This window comes from Notolepis coatsorum (genome assembly GCF_963971535.1).
Source record: "Notolepis coatsorum genome assembly, chromosome: 9".
Taxonomy (NCBI): domain Eukaryota; kingdom Metazoa; phylum Chordata; class Actinopteri; order Aulopiformes; family Paralepididae; genus Notolepis; species Notolepis coatsorum.
Window position 1 is genome coordinate 47,287,375 of NC_140173.1, and position 12,487 is coordinate 47,299,861.

Here is a 12,487-nt window from a genome sequence, read left to right on the forward strand (position 1 = left end):
CTCTGAAGTCGGGACTCGGTGTGCCCGGCCACTCGCGCGTTCTCGCATGCACGCGCGGCTGGTGTGCGTGTGGCGTTAGTCTCTCTGTTCTTGTTGCGTGTATACGGAGGCGCTTGCCTGACCACAGCAGCTTGAACAGGCTGTTGGGGTGGTGAGGCCCTTCATTATTCTACAGGCTCTGGATTTGCACCTCCTATTGTATAAGTCCTGCAGGGGTGGTAGTGCAATACCCATAGTCCATTCTGCTGAGCGCACCACTCTCTGTAGGGCCTTCCTATCCTGGGCCGTGCTATTTCCAAACCAGGCAGTGATGTTCCCAGTCAGAATACTCTCTACAGCCCCGGAATAGAAGGAGTGGAGTATCTTCCCTGATACTCTGAACTTCCTTAATTGTCTCAGGTGGTAGTGGCGCTGTTTTGCCTTTTTTACCACAGTGTCTATGTGAGTTGACTATGTCAGGTCCTCTGTGATGTGGACTCCCAGGTACTTAAAACTGCTCACCCTGTCTACGAGCCCCATTTATCCACAGTGGCGTGTGTGTCCCCTGCTGTATTCTCCTAAAATCCACGATCAGCTCCTTGGTTTTACCAATGTTCAGGAGTAGGCTGTTATCCCGGCACCAACGTGCCAGTACATCAACCTCCTCCCGGTAGGCCTTCTCGTCATTGTTAGAGATCAGCCCCACCACCACTGTGTCTTCCGCAAACTTCACTATGGAGTTGGAGCTGAACCTGGCCACACAGTCATGTGTGTACAGTGAGTACAGCAGGGGGCTGAGAACACAGCCCTGGGGGGACCCGATGCTCAGGGAGATTGAGTTGGAGGTGTGTCCACCCACCCTGACTGCCTGGGGCCTGTTGGTCAGAAAGTCCAGGATCCAGGCACTCAGGGCGGGGTTCAGACCCAGATCAATCAGCTTATCAACCAGTCTGGTGGTCCGTGGGAACTATGGTGTTGAAAGCTGAACTATAGTCAATGAACAGCAATCTCACATATCCCCCCTTCTGACTGTCAAGGTGAGAAAGGGTGTTGTGCAGTACCTGGTAGACCGCGTTGTCAGTGGACCCGTTTGTCCTGTATGCAAACTGCAATGGGTCCATGTTACTGGGAAGGGAGGCACAGATGTAATCCTTGACCAGCCTCTCAAACCATTTCACGACCACAGAGGTGAGTGCCACTGGTCTGTTGTCATTTAGGCCTGCTGAGGAGGAGTTTTTTGGCACAGGGATTATAGTGGACACCTTGAAGCAGGCAGGGACCACGGACTCGGCCAGGGATCGGTTGAATATAGTGGTGAACACTGGGGCCAGCTGATTGGCACAGGACTTAAGTATTCGTCCTGTTATCCCATCTGGGCCTGCAGCTTTCCCAGTGTTCACCCCCAAGAACGCTCTCCTCACGCTGTGTTCCGTCAATTGGAGAGTGTGCTCCTTCCCCGTGGAGCACCCCCTCCCCTCCGTGACAACCAGCGCGCCAATGATGCCGTTAGCCGACACTGTCAATCACTCCATTCTGATTGACAAGCTAAAAGCAATTGGTTGTGATAGTTCATCAGTGAGCTGGATGCAATCCTACCTGGAAGGGAGAGAACAGATGGAGGTAAATGGTACACTACCCCCCCCCCCCCCCCCTCCCAGTGAGCTGTGGTGTTCCACAAGGAAGCATACTAGGACCGTTACTGTTCCTAATTTATGCAAATGACATGTCATCAGCTTGTGACTAGGGATGGGCATTTTAAAGAAAAATCCAGATCGATTGATCGCATGCTATACTCGCGTGATCGTGTATTACTCGAAAAGGGGGGGGGGGGAATAAAAAAAATAAAAATACAAATAATAATTTTAGAAATTCTTTATTATAATTTTTTTTTTACTTAATTTTGTTCATTCACGTATATGTTTAAGGAAACCAACAAACAGTTATAATCTTACACAAACATGTGAAACAAATATGTAAAAAAAAAATGTAAAATGTCTTTCATAACAATTATTAATAATTTAAGATAGATTTTTCTCATCGATTACTCACGCCCATCCCTACTTGTGACTGCAACTTGTTCCTGTTTGCGGACGACTCAGCCCTGCTGGTCTCTGACAGGGACAAGTTGCAGGTTGAAAAGGCCCTCAGCTCTGAACTCGGCAGAATCTGCACCTGGCTTGCTGATAACAAACTATCATTACACCTGGGTAAAACAGAGTCCATTATCTTTGGATCAAATAAACTCAGCAAGGCCAACGGTTTCTCTGTTACAGTGGGTGACAATATTGTCACAAGGAAAGATGAAATTATTACCTACCTGGGTTCCATCCTAGAGGTAAATCTTTCCTGTGACAGAATGGCATCCAATGTAATAAAAAAAAAGTCAACCAACGAACACGATTCTTGTACCGGATCTCCTCTCTGGTAAACAAGAATACCTTGAAGACTAACAGGAGCACTCATTCAAGGGTACTACGACTATGCTTGCACCTCATGGTACCAAAGCACCTCAAAGGCACTAAAAACAAGATTACAAACATCACAAAACAAACTGGTCAGACTACTGCTTGACCTTACTCCTAGAACCCACCTCATCCCTGCCCATTTTGACAACTTAGGATGGCTTAGAGTAGACGACAAGAGTACAGCAACTTGCAATGGGCCTGGTCTACAAGATACACTACACCACTAAGGTACCCATGTACATGTCGAAATACTTCCCAAAGGTCAGTGAATTCCACGACCACAACACCAGAGGGAGTTCCACAAAACCCAGATTCGGCTCAAACAAGGGACTAAACACGTTTCGCAATTATGCCACATCAATGTGGAACATCCTACCCACAGCTATAAAGGAATGTGAATCACTACCCACCTTCAAAACCACTCTCAAAGAGCACCTACAGGAGGCTGCAATTCGAAACTGGCCCCCGTAAATGTCCAACCCCCCCCCCCCCCCCCTCCCTATGCTTGCACCTTGCACCCACCCCCTCCCAATGTACAGTCTCCTCCCCCTCGTATGTACATATTTTCTGTTAGGATCTCTTTAACAGTACTGTATATTTGCATATCGTGTATGTCATAAATGTCATCATGAATTGAAAATGGGGGACCCTGATGTAAAGAAGATGAAAGTCTTTCTCTGGTCTGCATCCCCTTAACAATTGTGTGTATTGAGCCGTACTGTATTGTACCCATTCTACAATCTGTTAATAAAGTTTTCAATCAATCAATCAAACTACAAACATCACAAAACAAATTGGTCAGACTACTGCTTGACCTTACTCCCAAAAGAAACCCACCTCACCCCTGCCCATTTTGACAACCTAGGATGGCTTAGAGTAGACGACAGAGTACAGCAACTTGCAATGGGCCTGGTCTACAAGATACACTACACCACTAAGGTACCCATGTACATGTCGAAATACTTCCCAAAGGTCAGTGAATTCCACGACCACAACACGAGAGGGAGTTCCACAAATGATGTTCAACCCAGATTCGGCTCAAACAAGGGACTAAACACATTTCGCCACAACAATGTGGAACGCCCTACCCACAGCCGTAAAAGAATGTGAATCCCTACCCTCCTTCAAAACCATTCTCAAAGAGCTCATACGGGGGGCTGCAATTTGAAACTGGCCCCGGTAAATGTCCAAATGTCCACCCACCCAACCCCCTCAATGTACAGTTTCTTCCCCCTCGAATGTATGTATTTTCTTTTATGATCTCTGTCTCTTAAACAGTACTGTATATTTGTATATCTTGTATGTCATAAATGTCTGGATGTAACAGATCTGTATGTCGTGTATGTCATAAATATCATGATGAATTGAAAATGGGGGACCCTGATGTAAACAAGATGAAAGTCTCTCTGGTCTGCATCCCCTTAACACATTGGTTGCCAGCAGGGGGTTCGCGATTTATCGCTTGGTTGCCACCACTCTAATCTAATGTGTGTATTGAGCTGTACTGTATTGTACCCATTCTGCAATCTGTTAATAAAGGTTTTAATCAATCAATAGACCTTAACTGCATTCAACACGGAACTGACTAAGCTCGGAAGCCAATGGAAGCCCTGCACAGAATGTTTGTGAAGTTATTTGTCTTCCAGCATGGCTGCCTGTAACATAGCTAGCAACTATTGTTTTGTACATGGCAATGGAAGAGACAACGGTTGCTATGTGTTGTTGATATAAGAAATGTATATATATTAATAACATCATAATTTGGTGCCTTATTACTGGATCTTGTAAATATGTCACAGTAGAACAGTAATATCGTGCTTTTGTTTACACTGCACAGAAATGAGACATTTTCTTTTGAAAGTGGTTACCAATGGTTACAGGCAGCCATGCTGGAAGAAAGAACTACACAAACATTCCGTGCAAGGCCTCTTATTAAGCCTTGCTAATCAGTCCAATTAGAGGGGAAGAGAGTTCAAATAGGCATGAAATTACATTCACCTTACGTGACCTAATTACACCCCCCAGCCTCATCTGACCAGCTGCTGGTCTGCTTGCTGGCTGATTGGTAGATGGAATATGTATTGGAGTAGTAATCATGAGTCTGGGGAAAAATTGGTTTAGTGAGAAAATGATTGAAAACCCAGAGTTAAGAATAAAAAAAGCTCTTAGCTCTCAAGCCCCTCTGTCAGGATCTACTACTGGTTTAGTGAAGGTTCCCAGCAACAGCCAAAAGAGATTCGGGGATGCAGCCTTTGCTAATTACGCACCAAAGCCATGGAACACCTTACCTATCACATTAGGGAGGCTAGATCACAAAATATTTTCAAAAGTAAGCAAAAAACTTACCTCTTCACCTTAGTCTTTAATACATTCTGCCACTTAGGCTCATTACATCCACACAATGAGTATTGTACTGTAAATGAGAACTATTTTATTGCACCATTTTATTCTAATTCTATGTCTATTTTGATGAGTATTGCACTGTAAATGAGAGCTATTTTATTGCACTGGTTTTTTATTCTGTCTGCACTTTATGCATCGCTTTTATTCTGTAAATGTTATGCAAATTATATACATATGTCTCCATTTCTGCTGTGAAGCACATTGGGCTGCAATTCTTGTCTGAAACGTGCTCTACAAATAAAGTATATTATTATTATTATTATTATTATTATTATTATTATTATTATTATTATTATTATTATATTGATGTCATGTAGGCTATTGACTAGCTTCAGCTCAATTTAACTGAACCTTTAGATAATTTGTGCTTTTTTCTTTTTATCATTCAAGAAGTTATCGAGATCTTACTAAATCTACCATTCAAACAGACAGTGGCTGGCTGTGTCAACAGTACTAGTACTAGACCACAGAGCAGGTCTGCCGGCCCGCTTTCCACATGAAACAAACGGTACTTCATGCAGACCCAGTGTGTGCTTACATCACTACATCTCTGTTAACCTACAACATCAACATTAAGCCTTACTGTTAGCCCCAAGGTTTGACAATAGCCTCATAATCTGAAATTGAACCTCAACCAATTTGTCATTCTCTTACCTAAAGGTAAAATGTTCTACACAGTTTGTAACCCTAATCCAATCCAATCCCTGTCCTTTCTTACCTAATGCTAACTAACTAGTTGGGTGTGCTGGATCATTTCCTAGTGAAGATGAAAATGCTGTGTTCCTCCAATGAGAACACAGTTTGTTCCTCATATCCGCAGACGATATAAGTAAATTGTAAAACAGCACAATACACTGTCAACAATGAAGCAATGAACATGAAAATATATGTGTGCTTAGAAGTATCACTGTTGAGACGCATGCCTGCGTACATGCATACATAGCCTACAGACCATAATATTACATGTGCATCTCAGTACAATAATGGACGAAGTGAGTTCTGGCAGGACAAATAAGTAGTATTTTCTTTGTTAAAATATGTGGTTTAAAATAATAGTTCTACATTCTGACGGCAATCAGTGTTTGGTCAGTAACATGAGTCTCCCAGTCCTTCCACTCTGCAGTAAAAACTAAATACATTTGGTATCCCGTTCCCACTTCATCCAATCAGGAGAGAGAACTCTAAAATAATCCGCATCAACGGAGCAGTAAAACAATTAGGCTTGGCAAGATTTCTTGAAATAAGTCAAAGATATCTAGGGTTCTTTCTCCTGATTGGATAACCCGTGAATGGGAATTGTGTTTACTGCAGAGCAGAGGGACACTCTATATCAGTGACGGCTGTCAGAATGTAGGGCAAAATAGCACTTACAGCGCCTTTAAATCATGCATGGATCTGTGACAGTTTAGCTGACAATCGTCCCACCTACACTGATACCATTTAAATACCCTCCCCATTCACACACAATCTGTATGCTGACATTTTTAATAGTCTTGGCCTGAACCGAAATACAAGATCAGCAGTGTACGTAACTTACAATAATCATTAAAAAATTACTATTGGATTTAATGAGATCCATCAAGTCATGCCAGACCATACAGTAGGGAATCCCCTTTTCCCCACTTTCCCCCCCAGGCTAAAGCATACGCTCCTGGCCTAATCTCCATAAGGACTAATCTCATTCTCTCCGGGCGTATTATGATATTTGACACCATCTGAGCAGACGGGTCACTCCTTTTCTTGTGACATATGGCTTTTGACAGAGGGACTAGTTTAGCTACCGGTGCTCAGACAAGCCAATCATGTGAGGGATTCAGAACAACAAGGCTAGAAGACACTGAAGGGCAGGACCAACAACGTCTGAGGCAAGACACGCAGCAGCTGGCCAACTACACCAATCTGTAATCAATGAACCAACTGCGAGATGGGATTATTATGCCTAATTGCACAGCTAACCAGTCCATCCCAAAATGACCAGACAGCTTCAGCTTGTGTCCATGACCCACTATCAGGGACAGGCATTATGATGGGCTTCTGATAATGATGAATCATTAATAACCTGCATCTATGCCCCCCCCCCCCCTCCCAAGCTTTTAGGTTTTTTTTCACCCCCCGATTCACAATGACATGAGTTACACTGTGTAATAGATGGCCCAAGACGACACAGAAGACGAAAGGATAACGTGACAGAGTTCACGTTTAAGTCGTTTGAGGATAGTTGCCAATCTTTTTCAGATCTTACCCCAATCAATTAACTTTTTTTTTATCCGATTAGAAAGTGATTAAAAAAGCGTGAAATATTTAGAGGATATTTGAAAAGCTGTCATTTGTGTCAAGGGTTGTTGGTACTTGTGCATTTTGCTATGGAGCTTCTATCCCCTGGGCCCAGGAGTTCAAAACTTTTAATCCCCATCTGATCGGATCAGATTTGGATTCATTCATTTCAACTCATTATGAATTGAAAATGGGGGACCCTGATGTAAACAAGACGAAAGTCTTTCTCTGGTCTGCATCCCCTTAACAATTGTGTGTATTGAGCTGTACTGTACTGTACCCATTCTGCAATCTGTTAATTAAAAATGTCAATCAATCAATCAATCAATAGGGATTACACGTTTTGAACTCCTGGGCCCAGGCCATCAATGACTATGTAACATCATCAACCCATCCATCTACACTACACTACACTACATTGCACACACATCCATATGCACACACTCACTTTAAACAAACACTCACCTTAACACTCACTTTAGACACTTTAACACTATTATATTTATCAATTTATTCACTTTTTAAAGCTACTGTACATTGTATACTGTCCATATGCTATATATGTTATTTTATGTTTATTAGATCTTGTTTTTTTATATACACGTGGGAAGGGGGAAACACAATTTAATTTCTCTGTATGTCTTGCACATTGACTTTGACTTTATACTGTCCATATGCTATATATGTTATTTTATGTTTATTAGATCTTGTTTTTTTATATACACGTGGGAAGGGGGAAACACAATTTAATTTCTCTGTATGTCTTGCACATTGACTTTGACTTTGAAGAGATTTGCACTACATTCATACCTCATTTGCACCTTGCCTTAAAGTTTTTGTACCTCATTGTCTGCATCTGTACCTCATTGTCTGCATTTTTTACTCATTGTACTTAGATTGTACTTTAGTTTGTATATTGTATTGTATATTGTTATTCCTCTTTTACTTACTTTTTTACTGTATGAATCACATTCTCAGGGGCTCATACAGAACCAAGCATTTCACTGTAAAGTACCTTATATGTGACAAATAAAAACAAACTTGAACTTGAAGCCCCTCTAGGTCATCAACAGTCCTTAACACTTTGAGTGCCAACGACGAGATTTCTCGTTAGTTCATGCCAACCGTTGAGTGCCAGAGAGACGAGAGATCTAGTTTTTGATAATTTTTTATTTTTATTAGCGATTTCCATTCATATTTCATCAATCTAGCCTCACGTTACCACTGGAACACTGAGCTCCATTGGGAAAATACCGCCCCCTATCGTCTCTCCGGATAGATTGAATGAAACGCATGGAGAAAAAAAAGTCCTGCTTCCACATTTTACTTGTCAGACAAGTAACCCGAGACGATCGAAGTCATCGCCGACCACCAGAACAGCGGATAATGTGCGTTTCCAGTACCCAGCGTTGGACCAATAAACGCGATCGATATTTGGAATGCCGATCAGGAATTGGAATAATCTTTTTGGAGAACATCTGATCTGAGGTAAGGAATCTATTTTACCAGTCTTGGGATAATCAGAGCTTTTTTCACAGATATATCAACGTGGGCCCTGTGTGTATGTGTGTGTGTGTGTGTGTGTGTGTGCTGATCAGGAAATAAGATAATCGATTTTTCAGCCCACTTGCCTAGCGTGCATAAGTACACATATACTATCGATAATCTAGCGTTTATTTGAAAACGATTCATAAATAGGCCAAAAAAATTCAATGTTTTTTGTGTATTCCAAAATGGTAGAAAACGGAAATGAACCGATTAAAAAAACAATCCTTTTCGACAATGTTGACTGCAAACAAGTCATTGATAAGCGACGGCCATATTATACACAGCCATAATTTAAGATAGTTTGTGTTCGCAAATATGAGAGCTCTATCATTGAAGTGGGTGTTGGCACGCAACGGGGTTCCGGGGAACCGGACCCTTGGCACTCAAAGTGTTAAAGCTTAAGATTCTCCCCTCTGTTGCAGAGTTTAAAACCTTGATCTCCGGGGTGCCTCAGTGGCGAACCACATAACGCGCTGAGTCGCGGCACGGCCGACCCGGGTTCGATTCCCGAACCCGTCGTTATTTGTCAAATGTCTTCCCCCCACTCTGTGTCCCGTTTCACCTCTCTCTCTCTCTACTGGACTGCCCAGTAGAATAAAGCGATAAACGCTCAAAAAGAAAATCTTTAAAAATAAAATACCTTGATCTCCAATGTTTATCAATCAAGTTGGACATGTTTTAATTGATTTGTTATCCTTGTTTTTTTTGCCTCATATTGTTGTCTTATTGTTATGACTTTATATGCCGTGTGATTTTATGTTTTATTTTTACTTGATGTGACTGTAAATGAGGAAAACCTCAGTTGCCTTTCGAGTTTAAATAAAAGTTTTAAATGAAATGAAATGAAAACTTCATGGGGGAGAAAAAGGAGCGGCGTGTGAGAGAGAGGGAGTAGAAGACACTAGTCTGCTGCATCTTGGCGGTGAAAAGGGTCATTATTGCTGTTCTGAAGGATCAGATTAAACCGAATATATTTATTTATATATATATATTTAATTGTATTTGTATATCCCCTGATATCCCCTGTATATTCCTTGTACAATATGCATTGAATATCCCTTCTAGTCTACTGAACATCCCATAATAGTCTCCATTCTACCATTGGACGAGACCTTGGTGCCAGGTCGCCATACCCCTCAGACCAAGTTCAATCGTACCGCTCAACATGTATGGACAAGTCCTAGTTCCGCGTAGGAATATGTCTACCGCACCACTAATGGTACTATTTGTTCATAGTGCGTATATATACTGCGCTATTAAAGTAGAGCTTTCTTTTAGTCCAGTTCATTACCCTCCAACAGAGTGACAGACGCAAAAGCCTCCCCGCGAACCACGTGTGGGCAGTAAGGCCAATTCGGCCCAGTATCGGCATTGAGACATCGTGTATATTAATATTTGAATAGTCATATTTGGCACTATATCGTCGAGTTGGACGTATTCTATTAAGCTAATAATAGTCTATTCATATGTAGTGCCTCGTGCGGTAAGAGTTCTATAGTAATCAGCACCCCCATCGTTTCGGGCATCAGCTGGACGCTTATCCAGGGTGGTTGACCCCACGTGAAGCTGCACCCGAGGAGCTCCAGGCCAAAGAGCGAGTGGACCTGTATATTGGATTATTCTACCGACGACGGCTAGCCTTCCCCGGCTTGGATTATGCTTTGAGTACTTTGATTATTCTATGGATAAAGGCCAACACTGCGGTGTGTTGGAAATACCCCCCCCCGGAGAGGACGACAGGTGAGACGGCGCGCTGCACAGTGAGGTCGCCTCACGTCTCTCCGTCGTGGACCGGAGGACGCCGGCCACAGAGGGTCCAACTGCATTCATCTGTGGATCGAGGATCGTTGGGCACCGTGTCGCACAACTGTGGACTCTCCCAAGATACCCTCGGCCAGACGGGATCCAGCCAGTGACTCTCTAACCCCCCCCCCCCCCCTCCAGCTGTCCTACAAGCAGTCGGAACCTTCCCCTAGTGTATCCAGCTATATAATCATTCAAGTATCATCGCTATTGTTCCCTAAATATTCCAGGTTGTATATTTGCTTCCTGCGCAATCAGAGATTGGACATTCGATATTGATCTACCTACGAATACTCATTTGCCATAAAAGTGCATACTATTTCAAATCATAAATGTAATTAAGTGATCGTTGTACATACCTTTTGCTATGTATTAAAACTCAAACTTTCGATTTGGTACATTTGTGTTGGATCCGTTTATCAGGTGGGAGTGTTCAACATATTCATACCTAGTACTGGGTGGCCAGAGTCTAAAGTACAAGAGGTAGTGGTAGTAAGTATCATATCTAACCATACAGTCAGGGAATTGTACCCCTCAGTTACAATTGCCATTGTTAATGCAGTCAAAGGCAAGATGATGGTAAACCAGTTTGGATTAAGACTTGTGTGAGCGTGTGTGTGTGGGCAGTGTGATATGACTCATCCCCTTGGGTCACTGGTACCAGATGGATCATAGGACAGACAGACAAATTATTCCGTCTGCCTCAATTCCTCGGACCGCTTCACAGATAAATTATTTATCACACATGTGGCCTGCAGCATGTAAGGATCGCTAATGCATACGTCATGCTGAGGGTCATTAAGAACACGGAACGGAAGAGAACAGCATAGAACACAGCACTGACAAACAGCCAAGGACACTGGACGTTTAATGAATTATGTATATATATTATATAACCAATACTTGAATATATTGGAAGATTTGATATTTCACTTGTACACTTGCACCCAATTCTTTCTTGGATCGCACATGAGTCTTGGATAATCTGTATGACATCTTGTCCCGTATGGTTTGAAATCCCTAATCCCTTCCAGTGAGAAGAGCTGAGGCCAGAAGGGTGATATGCTGTTGAAATCCCCCAGGTTATGGAGCCACACTTACACTTCTGTTGCCTCAGGGCTAATCTCAGATTATCATTATCATCGGGAGGAGACCAGTGCAGAGGGAAGTGAAAGCAGTGGGGGTTCTGGTTGACTTATGTAATTGAACAAAATCTGGCTTTTATGGATGTGGTTAAGATTCTAATTTTAGATGTTCTTTTTTTAGGACCTTGACCATGACAGATTAGGACTACAAAATGCACAGAATTGAGCAGCAATTTTCAATACAGATCACAGATATTGTTTTATTATAGAAAGGACGTTATTGTACAGTGATATAGTATCCAGTGAGAGGGGAAATAGTGATAGAAAATAGATACAGAGTAGAGAGAAACAACGCAGGACTGAAGAGGGAGTTCAAAGAGCCTCTTTTACAATAATAATAATGCTCTCTTGGTTGACTATTAACACTTCTTGATTAATTTACAGTTAATTGCAGTGAATAGTGTCACTTATATGATGAAGCTGTAATGAATGGATTTTGTTATCAATCATTAATCAATAGCATAGTAAAATGTCCAGTGGTTTGACAATCTGTTTTAATTTACTTTGGTTTAATTGAACAATTGCACAAAAACACTACAGGCAGCCTTAGAACACATATCCATTACATGTTGAGGAAGCCTGTGGAAATCTTGTACAAAACAGCATAGCGCACAAAAGACTTAGGAGGTTGGTTCTATATCCTCCCATTTACTGTAAGGCAGCAGAGCTCCGACAGACACCACCGGCTGCAGTCAGTGAGTAGCGCTGCAGGACAGATGGTACACGTTTTGCTGTTTGTAACACATGGCTCCGAGTGAAGCCATGGCCAAGATAGACCAGCCCAAGATAATTGGAATTTCATTAAGGTTTTGTTTGTGCGTGCGAGCGTGCGTCATGAGAGTGGGAGTGGGTGTTTGTGTGTCTTCATGG